Source organism: Sus scrofa, chromosome 12 (genome assembly GCF_054392235.1).
Source record: "Sus scrofa isolate SSC_HxYL_T2T_F1_AM1 chromosome 12, Sscrofa_HxYL_maternal_Yorkshire_Landrace_v2.0, whole genome shotgun sequence".
Lineage (NCBI taxonomy): Eukaryota > Metazoa > Chordata > Mammalia > Artiodactyla > Suidae > Sus > Sus scrofa.
In genome coordinates, this window is record NC_139394.1 from 51,602,501 (window position 1) to 51,614,410 (window position 11,910).

The 11,910-nt window shown below is 51.4% G+C and overlaps 1 protein-coding gene across 3 annotated transcripts in view; it reads left to right on the forward strand.

Moving 5' to 3' along the window:
* VPS53 (VPS53 subunit of GARP complex) overlaps positions 1–1,328 on the forward strand; it is a 147,274-nt gene extending 145,946 nt beyond the window's left edge. For all 3 annotated transcript variants that reach the window (XM_021067533.2, XM_003131813.5, XM_084985495.1), the window contains one exon: positions 1–1,328. This exon is cut by the window's left edge and continues 1,716 nt beyond it. The gene's annotated coding sequence lies outside the window, so the exon portion shown is untranslated.
* Positions 1,329–11,910: the final 10,582 nt, after the last annotated feature.

An 11,910-nucleotide genomic window follows, 5' to 3' on the forward strand; every position in this document is an offset into this window, starting at 1 on the left:
TGACCAGGAGCATCGGTCGTCTCTCCCCTTCTTGTCTTCCCTGTGTCACCACCCGGCACCGTCCCCTTTCCTCCCCATCGGCCTCGTCCGCCCCAACTTGGAACCTGGGCCTGGTTTCTTTTATCAGCTTCCGGCCTGTGACTCTCACAGGTTGAGCATCTCAAACTTAAGAACACTGGGAAAAGTAGGTGGCGGAAGAGAGAGGTCTTGCCTTCAGCTGAGCCCTGTTAGGAAAAGATGCTAAAAAGAGGCAGGCAGGATGGGCAGGGAGGCGGGGGCAGCCCCGGGCAGCTCGCTGGATAAAGTGCCCTCCACCCTGGTGAGCTTGTCCAGCCCGCGCGGACTGAGACCGTTCTTCTCCCGCCCTTGAAGGAGAAGGGGCGAGGGCCCAGCTCCAGACAGCTGCCTCTGCCGTCTGTCATCGACCTGGCGGCTGGAGAGGCCCGCGGGCTCCCACACCTGATTCCTGTCACTCTCCGTGTTTACAGGTCCACACTTCTCTCTGCGGCTCGTTCACGAGGAGTCATTTTCTGGACGTCTCCATAATGGCATTGAGATGTCAAGCCACTGTCCCCCCCCCACCCCCACCCCCGTGGTGATCCCTGCCCAGGAAGTTGCTTTCTTGATTTATTACACTGTCAGTGATCTCCGAGGAGCCAACAGATGTCAGTAGGAGTTATGTGCAGTGTCCTGTTGACGGGCTCTGAGCGCTGTGTTCGCGTCCTGAACAGACAGCGTGTGCTTCTCAGCCGGGGGTCTGCGTCAGGTGCCTGGAGATTGTGAGTCCCTCAGTCCGGAGTGGGGCCCACCTGTAGATTTACACGTGCCGTAGGTGATTCTCCTGTTGACTCCTTGTGAAGAGCCGTTGTAACAGAATTTGCTTTATGGAGGGGTTCCTGTAGCACATCTTCATAAATGGGTATTTTCTCCTGCCTCGGAGCAAGTGTAATAACTGTCCAGCTGAGCTCGTACCCAAGTGGGAAGGGTGTTTGGGCTGATTTCCAGCTGCTTTCTTTTTGAATCGTGTTGATGGCAGGGACCGTGGCGGACATTGTGCTGTCCCCATACTGACGAGGATTCTTGTTTCGATGACTGAGCCCGAAACAGAAGGTTTGTTTACTACTGTCGCTTTGCAGTAATACAGAAAAAAGAACGCATTTATAAAAACGGTGGCTGACAACTCTGTTCTCAGCTGAATTAGATGTCCGACCAGTTTTGTGCCCCCCCCCCCCGCCGCCCCTGCACCACTTTCTCTTTCCCCTTAAAAAAAACTTTGAAGTCACCTTATGGGGTTAAAATAAATATTGGTAATTTATAATCAATAAAAATTTCCCTCCTGTCTTTACTATGGACAACTTCCTGAGAGCTGGCTGGAGGTGCCCAGGCTGGAGAATGTTTTGTTTGGTTCCTAACGGTGACGAGGAAGCCACCCCGGACAAGGGGTCTTGACCTCCGAGTGCAGTTCTGGAATGAAAGCTGCTATGGCCATGCCTCCCTCTCTTGAAGAACAAAGCACCAGCACCCAGCACCAGCCTTGCCCACCACCCAGAAAAGCATGCCCACTTTTTCGTGCCTAGGGCGGCTCCTTGGCACAGACCAAACAGGACTGGAAGCAGACGTCCAAAGAGCAACATGACAGTGGCCGGGCAGGCAGGGCACAGGGGATGTGACACGGCCCATCCCGAATTGCCATTGGACAAGGAACTCTGGTCCCTTGTTTACAGAACACTAGGGAAAATGCCAAATTTTCACAGAAATGTAATTCCTCTCCGTAGGACCAGAAATCTCCAAAATAACTAGCTTGCTTGAGGGTAAATGCAGGTGTTTCACACTCCTTGTCTCCTCCAAGTCCGATCACAAAAAATAAAATCTGTAGAACTGCATTGGGCCCTTTAAACAGTGGCCCTGGAAACGTGGACACATGTAAGCTGGCATGCAGAAAGAGTACTTTTTTTTTTTTTTTACATATACAAAGAAATTTATTATAATAAAATGGCTCACACAATTACAAAGTCTGAGAAGACCAGAGGTGATCAGCCCTCTCTAAGCTGGAGACCCGAGAATGTTCCAGTCTGAGCCCCAACACCTGAGAATCCAAGTCCTAGAAGTGGGGGAGTCGATGATGTAAGTCCCATTCTGCAGACAGAAGACACATGTGCACATAAATCAGTCTGGCACACATTTCCCTATGCGAACTGTCTTCCTCTGCCTGTTTCTATTCAGCTCCTCAACAGATTGGGTGATGCCTACCAAAACGGCAGGGCCAGAGTTCCCGTCGTGGCGCAGCGGAAACGAATCCGACTAGGAACCAAAAGGTTGTGGGTTCAATCCCTGGCCTCGCTTAGTGGGTCAAGGATCCGGCGTTGCCATAGGCTGTGGTGTAGGTCGCAGGCGCAGCTTGGATCTGGCATTGCTGTGGCTGTAGTGTAGGCCGGCAGCTACAGTTCCCATTTGACCCCTAGCCTGGGAGCCTCCACATGCCACAAGTGCGGCTCCAGAAAGAGTACTGTTGGGTTACTTAGTAAAGTTTCCAGTCTCTTCTAATATTTATCTAAATAGATAAGCCCCTTGGACCCTCAGGGTTCTGTGCCCTTGAGAGGTATCAATGTCCTTAAAAAAGGGATTGCTTTTGTGTGCAAATACCGTTCATTTTCCCCATCTGGAAGTGATTTCTTGATGCATATTGGAGCATAAAGTACTACAGTTAATTAAAGCATTACTGGATGTCATTTGCTAGGATGTATTTCCTTGCTGTTGACAGAAAACAGAACGGGCCATAGGAAAGAATTGCCAGGCCCGCCCGTGATCGGGCTTCCCACTCAGCCTTCGCCCGTCTCCCAGGTGACAATGTCCCTATTCCCCGACAGCCTCAGGAGGCAGCGCGAAAACAGAATACGCCATTGCCCAGCAAGGCCCCGGCGTGTCCAGCCGGAGTGGGAGCCCACTGCAAACATGTATAAAGCCTTCTGCTTCTGATCCGGAATGTTCCCTGTGCTTCGAATTTCCATCCCACTGACTTTCCCTTCTCCGCCTCGCTGTTCCATTCGCAGCCCGCGGCTGTGAGCTTCGGCCAGAGGCCTTCTGTCCTGTGCACATAAGCTCATCCCGTCTCCCGAACAGCTGGGGTGGGGGGCATTGTGCAGTGAACCTCTGGGGAAGTCTGATGTTCCCTCAGCCGAGGCAGCCCTTCCATTAGGTTGTCTTCGAGATCATTCCCTAGTACTCATTCTTTATTTTCACCAGCTCCCGACTTTAAAAGCGTCACCAGAGATCAATCTGTTGAGAAAAGGAACATTTCCATAGAGCCCACCCAGAAGCGCACTGCCGGATGGCTTACTGCCAGGTTCTCGCTCCCTTCTCACCTGCATGACCAGGTAAGCAGTGGGACATGAGGAATGTGTCCATCTGAAACAAAAGCAGTTTTCAGTCTCTGTGGAAGGAGGGTAAAATGAACAGGGCAGTGGAGGTCACACAAGAGCCCGTTGTGTGCACCCGCTCTGTAAGCCGCGAGGCTGGGTGAAATGTGAGTCATCATCCCTCGAAAGACCTGACCCACAAGTGGCTGACCTGACCGGATGGCAGGTGGCCACAGGGGTTGCTTTGGCCCTGGACTTACTCAAACAGGATGGCCAGGTGACCACACAGCCTGCCGCGGGTGCAGGCTGCGTCTGAGGCGAGCACCCGAATATCCAACCTTCGCCTTTTTTGGTCATGGCTGTGATAGCCATCCTAGTCCAGCGTTTTAGAAGACTCTTCATTCTCTGTTCCCCTTGCACTGGCGGCTGCTTTGTCCCTAGCATCCAGGGCTAGACCTGCAGACACTGAGGAAAGCACTTCCTCCCTCCCCAGGGGTGTGGGCAGGGCCGCCTGTTAGGGAGAATGTGGTCTGTTTCCTCTGAATGCGAATGAGGATTGCCAAAGGCTTCCTTCCCCCAAAATGTCTTTAGGTGTGGTGTCTGATAGCCGCACGACTGATTTCAACTGGCCATTCCTCAGCAGGGACAAAATTCTGGCCTGCACTCCTTTTCTCCCCGCCTTGACCATCAATGCTCGAAAACCTCTAAGTGAGCTTATCTTGGGACAAGCAGTCCCTACAGGGAAGCCCGACGTTCACCAGCTATTTGGATTACCTCACAGTTGCCTTTCAGAGGAGTTTAGACCTTTCCCTAGGCCAGCGGAATCCCTGTACTCAGCTGAGAAGTACCCACCTGGCTCTTTCAGTCCCCTTTGGGGATGTGCATACAGAGAACGCTGGGCGATGGGGTGATATAAAGGAAAAGCAGTGTCAGGAGCAAACGCTATGACTTAATCTGAGCGCTCTAGTAGCCTGTGCTCAGCAAATCAAATGGAATCTGCCCCATCGCCTTGCCTCCTCCTGTTTGCGGTAATTTTTCAACAAGTGAGAAATCAAAAACAGCTTCTCAACAAAATTCCCCCTTACTTCTGGGGCCCAGAAAAGGATGAACCAAGTGGGCCGCTGCTCTCAGGGGTTCCAGATGAAAGAGTGGAGAGAAGCTCCAGCCTCTCCCGCTCCTCTGCTTTGTGCTGATGGAGAGGGAAGACCCTTCTCAGGCAGAGGGAAGCATGCCAGCTGCTGGAGAGGGCATTCCACAGAATTCTTCACAGACCCTGAAAGCGCTTTCGCAGGCAAATGGCAAAGTAGCCAGTGTAGTGTAAAGAGAACAGCCTCGTGCCCACGCCCTCCTGGATCCCTGGCTCTGCTCTCAACAGATCCCAAGTGCTGGGGCCCTCAGCTGACCAGCTGGCTCCGTCTCAGAGGAGGTGCTGATGGGCCTCAAAGTCTCAGTTGGTTTAGCGCTGGGCCTTAGTGACAGCTACCGTCTGGCATGCAAATAACATCTGATGATGTGGCGGGGGTGGGGGGCTGAGAGATCTAGGCCACTCAGTGCTATTGGGTGGGGAGGGAACTGTTTAATGCCTCCTGGGTGATTAAGATAGCTCACTGGATCAAAATCCCTATTAAGTAGGAATGATTAGCTCTGTTTATAGATGTGGATCTGGAGGCAAAGGACGAGCCCAAGGCTGCGAGGCTCATGAGGGGTGGAGCCAGGCTTTGGTGTCAGCCGTGCCCTTTGCACTACAGCAGCCGTTTTCAAATGTATGAGACCCAGCTTTACAAGGGGCCCTCTCTCTCCACAAACAGAAAAAGCATTTTATTAATATATTGGGTGAGTTCAAACAGCTCTCAAAGCAAGTTATTGAGAACATTGCAACTAACTCAGTAAATAGCATTTTAAAGCTAAGGTTATAGATGGCAATTTATATGCATCAACCCCAGCACCTGGTTTGTTTCCGTGTTTTTCTTTGGTTACACAGAGAAATCTTTATTTAATTCAGCTAAGGATTTGCAAACAGTATCAGTTTTGTTTTAAGCAGCCCTTCTTCCAGTCCCAGATGTGACAAGGATTCTTTATGCTGAGGTCTCATGGATGTCAACAGCCCTGGCAGCACAAATTAACACACCAAAGAGCTGTAATACCTTACATTTGTGCCAGTTTTTAGAATAGGCTTAAAATATGCATTCTTTTTTTTTTTTTTTTTTCTCTTTTTTAGGCCTGCAGTGCAGCACATGGAATTGTCCAAGCTAGGGGTTCACTCAAAGCTACAGCTGCCAGCCTACACCGCAGCCACAGCAACTCGGGATCCAAGGCGGGATCCAACCCCAGAGGCTCCTGGGACCAGAAGCGATGGGTCCCAGCTGTGCCGCCTCGGGCCCGCCTTCTGCCCAGGGCTTCGGGGATCCGTGTGGGCCTTTGCTGTGTGCTCTGGCCAAGGCCCAGCTCTCGAGTTGGGAGGTCCTGAATTGGAGCATCAGCATTGGGTGCTCTGTGGGTTTGTTTTCAGAGCTTTGATCAAATTCCCTCATTTGACATTTGGGAAGCCGAGGCTCAAAAGTTCCAGTCCCAAGCTTGCCCCCCGCTGTGAAAGGAGACAGGCAAAATCTCAGCCACCCTGAACAATCCCCCTTCCCACTCGCCGCCGGCCTACTCTGGGGTCTCCCGGCCACACGTACCCTAACCCCCGTTTCTCGGAGCGTGTCCCCTCTTCCTCTCTGCCTGCAGATGTGAGCAGGGCCTTCCACGCTCTCCTGCATCCCGCCGCCCCCTCCCCGGGCAGGCCGGGTGCCGCTTCTCTTGTTGCCTCTGTGACCATTTCAAACAAGAGGTTACAGTCGCCACCTCCATCCCCCATAGGCTTTCCCTCTTGTTTCACATCCATATCAACGACCTTCCAGAAACTTCTCTGGAAGTTTGATCCTCTTGCCGAACGTTTATTCTCTTTGCTCTCTGCGTTCATTTGCCTGAGTCCCTTCCCTCCCCCAGGAATTCTCCCCTCACTCCTTCAATGCCTTGCTTTCCCAGCTCCCATACTTCTTGGTCTCTCACTGACTCTTCTTTCCTTCTTCTTCTTCTTTTTTTTTGAGGGGAGGGAGTCTTTTTGCCATATGGAGATTCCCAGGCTAGGGGTCGAATGGGAGCTGCAGCTTCCGGCCTACACCAGAGCCACAGCAACGCCAGATCCTTAACCCACTGAGCAAGGGCAGGGATGGAACCTGCAACCTCATGGTTCTTAGTCGGATTCGTTAACCACTGAGCCACGACGGGAACTCCTCTTCTTTCCTTCTGAACTTGACCACGGGCAGGCCCCAAGGTCAGCCCCCCTGGGGTTTTCCCTGCGGACTCCTTCAGAGAAGCTCTCTGCCCATCACAGCATCACCATCAGCTGTGCCTTCTGAGCACTCTCAGCTTTTGAGCGCGTGCCCTGCCCCTCAGCCGACCCCAGTCCACTTGCATGTCCCGTCCTGAGCTGCCACGGAGCATCTCTGGGTAAGCTCCGGCTCCCTTCCCGAAAATCCCCATCTCTCCAGGGCACCACCTGCCTTTCCCAGTTCCTCAGCCTCCCGGCCTTAAGAGTCAGACATCCTTGACAACTCTCTTTGTCAACCAATGTGGTTGGTTAATCCTAAACACTCTTCCTAGTGATTATACAAAACCAGGAGGAAATGTAACTTGCCCCAGCAAGAAGCCTCGCAGTCCCAGTCAGGCCTGGGAGGTGGGCCTCCTGCAGGAGGAAGCCCTTCTCTGTGGCCTCCTGGCTGGGCCCACCGAGTTCCTCTTTGCTCTGAGGGTTTCTGCGAAGGAGCTGGCTTAAGGCTCCCTCCCCCGGGCCTCCTCTTCCTCATGACTGCTAACGCCGATGGTTCTGGGCATTTCTGCGCTGCTGTTTCTATTTGCTTTACCTTATAAAATATTGCAATAATGATACTCATTTTTAAACTACAATATGAGTATATTCATTTAATAAGTTTAAACAATATGGAAGTCTATCCAAAGTTCCACTCTCCTGCCAGAATTTCTGTGTGTCTATACAGTAAGGAAAGGGCATTTAGCAAACAAAATTAATATTGAGTACATTTCTTTTTTTTTCCTTTTCTTTCTTTATTTCTTTTTTCTTTTTTTTTTTTTTCTTTTTTTGGTCTTTTTAGGGCTGCACCTGCAGCATATGGAAGTTCCCAGACTAGGGGTCAAATCGGAGCTGCAGCTGCCAGCCTACACCACAGCCACAGCAATGCCACATCCAAGCCCCGTCTGTGACCTATACCAGAGCTCACAGCAATACTGGATCCTTAACTCACTGAGAGAGGCCAGGGATCGAACCCTGTCCCCATGGATAGTAGTCAGGTTCATTACTGCTGAGCCCACAACGGAACTCCACATATTTTTAAACAATAAATCTTGGACATCCTTTTGATCAGTGTTATAGAGCCATGCATTCTTTTTAAGGATGCATCATATTTTTCTTCTTTCTTTTAACGGCTGCACCTGCAGCATATGGATGTTCCTGGGCCAGGGATTGAATGGAAGCTGCTGCTGCAACCTATGCTGCAGCTGCCGCAGCACCAGATCCTTTATCCATTGTGCCACGGCAGAAACTCCCTGCATGGTGTTTTATAATTCAGCTATGCTTATACATCATCATTTACTTGCCCAGTTTCCTATCAGTACACAGATAGGTTTCTACTTTTTGGCAGTTAGAAATACATCACCAGTGAAAACTTTTCTGTAAATATCTTTGCTCACTTGTGCTCTCCGTCTTGTAGGCTACTCCCAAAATCATTCAGTTCTCATTTAAAAGATTAAAGGGCACGCATAGCAGGAGTTCCCGTTAGGGCTCAGCAAAAACAAATCTCATGAGCATCCATGAGGACACAGGTTCGATCCCTGGCCTTGCTCAGTGGGTAAAGGATCTGGCATTGCCATGAGCTGTGGTGTAGGTCACAGATGCGGCTCGGATCCTGAGTTGCCATGGCTGTGGCATAGGCCAGTGGCTACAGCTCTGATTCGACCCCTAGCCTGGGAACCTCCACATGCCTCAGGTGCGGCCCTAAAAAGACACACACAATCACAAAAGGGCATGCACATTAGAAACGTTACCAGCTCTTGCCAAAATGCCCTTGACAAAGACTGTTTTGCAGCACACGCCCGTCAGCCATGCATATGCCTGTACCCGCCTCGCCACCCTCGATGTTTTTTCCTGCTCCTTGATCTACAGGATGTAGTTGCAGTTCTATCTGTAGAAACCCAGTAAACAGAAGTTCCCCTTTGGTTTTCATTGCACAAAACCCACTGTGACCCAACCAGTGCTGTGTCTTGCTGCAAGAAAACTTTCTAACTGAGTAAAAGACATACGACTTCTCTCATGGTCAGGGCTCCTGGAGGACACGCTTTGTTCATTTGCTCATGAGAGCAGCAGTCATCCTTTGTGTATGTGGAGAGGTGAGAGCTGGATATTCAGTTGAGCATCCTTCCTAGTCGTTATCTCCGACCCCCGGCCTCCCCAGCGCTCCATCCGCAGGCAGGCCTCCCTGTACGCACTGCCCTCCAGCTCGAATTCCTAGTTTCCAAACACCTGTAGAGACTTTGTGACTCTATAATAGAGAAGAAGGTCTTGAAAGCCAAGACTTGTTGGAATGGCGTCTGTTTCAGTTTCATTCCTTATTCTAACAGTGGACCTTTACATTTTAAGAGCCAAGTTCTGGAGGACTTGGCATACAGTCCACACCATTATCATAGGGACAGTGCATCTGGACACAAACTTTTTTTTTTTTTTTCTTCATAAAAAAGGGGAAGGCGTTCCTGTCGTGGCTCAGTGGAAAAGAATCCAGCTAGTAACCACGAGGATGCAGGTTCGATCCCTGCCCTTGCTCAGTGGGTCAAGGATCCGGCGTTGCCGTGAGCTGTGGTGTGTGTTGCAGATGCAGCACGGATCCCGCATTGCTGTGGCTGTGGCTATGGTGTAGGCCAGCAGCTACAGCTCCAATTCGATCCCTAGCCTGGGAACGTCCATGTGCCATGGGTGCAGCCGTAAAAAGCAAAAAGAAAAAATAAGGGGGGGCGGGATTCTGACCAGCAGAGAGGAAAGGAAAAACTGGAGGGAATATGACTTGGTTTAAAGACTGGAAGTTCACTGAGAAGAAATCCAGAACCCCACCACTCTGGGTTGAGCCCCAGTATAAGAGCAAACTCCATAAATTTGAGGGAAATTTTGATCTAAAAGCTGTTGTCTGGGAGTTCCTGTTGTGGCTCAGTAGGTTAGGAACCAGATTAGTATCCATGAGGATGTGGGATGTGACTTTGATCCCTGGCCTCACTCAGTGAGTTAAGGATCCAGCGTTGCCATGAGCTGCGTTGTAGGTCGCAGACACGGCTCGGATCTGGCCTTGCTGTGACTGTGGCTGTGGCCGATAGCTGCAGCTCTGATTCAGCCCCTGGCCCAGGAACTTCCGTATGCCTTGGGTAAAGCCCTAAAAAGCAAAAAAAAAAAAAAAAAAAGCATTGTCAGCCTTCCAGTGATTGACCTGGGATCCTGCAGACCCCTGTAGAGAAGTGAGATGTTTGACAAGACCCCAAGGAGAAGAAAGAGTGTCTGCGAGTGTGGTCCAGCCAGATAGGCCAAGGGGGGCACAGTTCGCAGAGTCCCTCACACCCCATCACAGGAGGGGTGGCTCCCAAGCTCCCTGAGCGCCCAGAAGTAATGAATGAAAAGGCCAGCTTGCTGGAAGGGACTTCAGGCCGGGACCCCGAAGATGCAGATCAGGTGGCCTAGCACCTCGAAGCAGAGGGTGGCATTCCCTGGCCAAGCAGAGCAAGTTACACCTCATGAGGGACCAGAGAGGTGGGGTGATGACCCTGGACCAGGCCCTCCCCACCAGCCGACCCATCCTTGCTACTGGGATGTGATGGGAGCCTCCCCTGAGGCCCCCCAGGCGAAAGGGAAGGACAAGAGTCATAACAACCCAAGAGCCGCTGGTCACTTCCCAGAACATAAGAACGATACCGATTTGGCAAGATGCGTTTACAGCCTTGAGGGAAATTGGGAGCTTATGAGCTACTTTGAGCTTTTGAGTTTCTAAAAAATGTATAAAGCATTAAATTTTGTATGCCAGGGTACATAGTCACAAAATGTTACCCACTGCAAGTGCAAAAGGAGAAGTAACAGCTCTTCACCATGTCCTCAACATGGCATTTCCACCCAGGGGCACAGCTGGACTAAACCAGCCACCTCTGTCAGCAGTGCCACAGCTTTGCAGGAGGCATGTCAGGGAATGGAGCTAGGCGACTCCAGAAGGGGTTGGACTTGGGGCCCTGGTCGGGTCTGCACCGCTCTCCACCCAGTGGATCTAAGCCAGGGGAGAACGATGACCACCAAAGCTCTGCCAAGAGGGCTCTGAAGACCTGGTCCAAGAGCATCAGGCAGACTGAAGGGGACCTGTTTGGATTCCAACACACCCTTTGTTCCCTGAGGCAATCGGGCGTTCCTGGGTACAGCCACCAAAGATCTCCCAAGGTTGACCATGAAGCAGGGCAGGGGGTGTTTGGCCAGGAGGATGCTAAGGGTCTCCTGCTCGGGGATAAGCAGAGGCCGTCAGAGCTCCCAGCCTTTGCCGTGCTCCTCCTTCTGCCTGAAGTAGCGGCCACTCCCTCCTTTGCCTGCCGACTCCTTGTTGGATGCTCTCATGTCTGCACAGGTGTCACTCCTTCTAGGAGACTCTCCCCAAGCTTCACACCGTCTCTCCCTCAGGCCCGTGAAGCTCCCTTTGTGCTCCTACACTCTGCCTCGCACAGTGTAGGTCCTTGGTGGGTGCTGGTTGAATGAACGGGTCTAGTGGGATAGCACAGACAACCCCCCAAACTCTAACCCAAAGCAGATTTTGGTGAGACCTGTCAGCCTTGGGAGTAGAGTGAAATGAATTCTGGCGAACAAGACTGAGATGTCTGCTGACCACTTTTCAACCAGCAGCACAAAGCCCGGGTTCCCTCATGTCCGTGTGAGATGGAAGGCGTGGCTGAGCAGCTATTAAGCGCTCTTTCTATCACAAGCCTGTGGAACAGGTAAGCATTGTGCCCTGTCTTGGGGCTTGTAAGATGATGATGTCTGACATTCTAGAAATCTCTGCTGCTAGCCCAGCCTGCTAACAACAGAGGGTCCTTTCTCAGGTGACAGACAGACTTGATGCTAAAAAGTCACCCTGGAAGTGGCAGAGTCTACCTTTCAGTCTTTGAAAAGCAAGCTGATGAGATGGGAGTCAGGTGATGTTTGATGCGTCTGGTGGGACAGGGGTCCCAGCTGGGACGGAAATTGAGTATCCCCATCATCCTCAGGTCGAGAGGCCCTCTTTGCAAGAGTGATTTGGGGGCGTCTTAGACAAATCTAAAGAGAGGGGACAAGAAAGGTAAGCCTGGCTCAGGGGAGAGGGATTTGGAATTCAGAGCGTTTTTTATTTTGCTTGCTTGTTTTACTATTTGTCTCCTGGCACAGCCCTGCAGGGTTCAAGTTGAATCCAGGGTGGGCGGCAGGCACAGAGGAAGCCACACCGCTTCAGGACCA